A 2,146-nucleotide genomic window follows, 5' to 3' on the forward strand; every position below is an offset into this window, starting at 1 on the left:
AGTATTCCATTGTGTAAATGTCCCATAGTTGAAAAATACTTTTTTCTTTTACTCACTACTGGCAGAATACTCTGAGCTCCAAATTTGTGTGGGAATTTCCCACACCAAGCCATTCTGCAACATCAGCTGTGCATTCTGTTGGACTGGCCAAAAAATCCTTATTTTTTTTCCATAAAATAAAATGCACATTTTCACCAATAATTTTCTCAATTTGGATATTTTGAGTATATCAGCTATCTTCTGTATGGTGTAATGTTGATTGTTCTCAATTAATGTCCCAAATTGATCACTATCAACCTTAACTGGTCTACCCAACCATGGAGCATTGTCCAGTGAGAAATCTCCAGCATGAAACTTCACAAACCACTTTTGACATGTTTGATCAGTTACAGCATGTTCTCCATACACTGCACAAATCTTTTTTTTTGCATTTCAGCTGTGTTTTAAACTTTTTTGAAATAGCTTTGCCCAGTGGCAGTATCGTAGCCAATGAGGTTTATCCGAGGCGTGATTATTGCTAATTGAAATAATAAAGCACAATATGTTGAATATTTTGCATTTTTCCTTCCATCCTCAATATAAAAATGGCTACACAAAAAAATCACCAATTTTCATAAGTATTTTTCTAAATGCACTATAGGACAAGTCATAATACAGTGTAACAAAATTGTTTCTAATGAAGTTAAAGACAACTAAACACTGCTAAAGCCATCTTATGGGGAAAAAAGGAGCTTTATGGCCAATGCAACAAAATTCATTTCTGGCACTAGCTGCAGTTAGCATCAGGTTCCACAAACTAAGGGCTCAGTCCCACAAGCCTCCCCCACCAATACCCCACTTTAGACACCAGTTGCACATATTGGTTGTCACCTGTGCTTCTGGTTGACTGGCTAGGAATCAGAAGTTTCCATGACCCCTTTCTTGGTTTAGATTAATTTGCTACAGCAGCTCACAGAACTTAGGAAAATAGTTTACTTGCTAGATTGCTAGTTATTTCAAAAGATATTAAAGGACACAAATCAACAGTCAGATAAAGAGCTATAGAGGGTGAAACCTTGAAGGTCCCAAGAACAAAGGATCCTGTCCTTATAGGGTTTGGGATGTGCCATCACGTGGATGTATTCTTGGTCACCAACCCAGAAACTATCTGAACTCCATAAAATTAATAGGGCTCAGATGAGAATCCAGATGGGATGAGGAAGTAGAGATGTATATGAGGGATTTTTTCAAAATAAAAAATGTAATTATTTGGCACTTGAGAATGGGGGAATGCTGGCATTTTTTAAAGAGATTTATTTATTTATTTATTTATTTATTTATTTATTTATTTATTTATTTTTATATAGCGGAAGGAAGGCAGGGAGAGACATACCAATGTGTGGTTACCTCTCTTGAGCATCCCCTACTGGGAGCCTGGCCCTCAAGCCAGACATGTACCCTGACTGGGAATCGAACCAGTGACCCTTTGGTTCACAGTCTGGCACTCAATACACTGAGCCACACCAGGAAGGGCAGAATGATGCATTAATAAGAGAAGTAGGGCAGTTTAAGTGGTGAACTGTGGACATCCTGGATTCACAGGATGGAGAAGTGGGTAAACCACAGTCACGTAGTTGGTGAGGTCTCCTGGCACCAGCTACCATGCTCAACCCCACTCTGCTCTTCTACTAATCTCTGACACCATCCTTTAAAAAAGAATATTAAAGAGCTGTACAACAGCAATCCCTGAACTGCCTTATGGACACAGTATAAAGAGAGACAACAGGGAACTTCCTTGACCCTTCCTGGACCACAGAGATGGTGAATTGCTAAAAGAAAAATGTCTGAAATGTTGTATTGCCATTCTACATGGAACTGGCATCTTTCGCTAGAACCAAATACACTAAAAATGTTTTGATAATGAGATCTCAAAGTTCAGATGACCCTTTATGGTAGAAAATGTTAAAATGGAAATGCAATGGTTCTGGCTATAGCTGCTCTTTCAGTAATCCTAATCAAGAAATCTCGAGCACTTATTACCAACACATGCCAGGCACCGTTCTAACACTGTGTGTGAAAAGACATTTAATTCTCAAATAAAACTCATGAGATAAATTGAGTCTTATCAGATCCATTTTGTAAACAAGGGAGTGAGATTTAGAGGTAA

The 2,146-nt window shown here is 38.3% G+C and overlaps 1 pseudogene; it reads left to right on the forward strand.

Moving 5' to 3' along the window:
• Positions 1–460: 460 nt before the first annotated feature.
• LOC123829167 lies at positions 461–631 on the forward strand (annotated as a pseudogene).
• The last annotated feature ends 1,515 nt before the right edge of the window (positions 632–2,146 follow it).

The sequence above is a fragment of the Phyllostomus hastatus genome, unplaced genomic scaffold (genome assembly GCF_019186645.2).
Source record: "Phyllostomus hastatus isolate PE091 unplaced genomic scaffold, TTU_PhHast_1.1 phas_scaffold_1066, whole genome shotgun sequence".
In the NCBI taxonomy this organism is placed as follows: domain Eukaryota; kingdom Metazoa; phylum Chordata; class Mammalia; order Chiroptera; family Phyllostomidae; genus Phyllostomus; species Phyllostomus hastatus.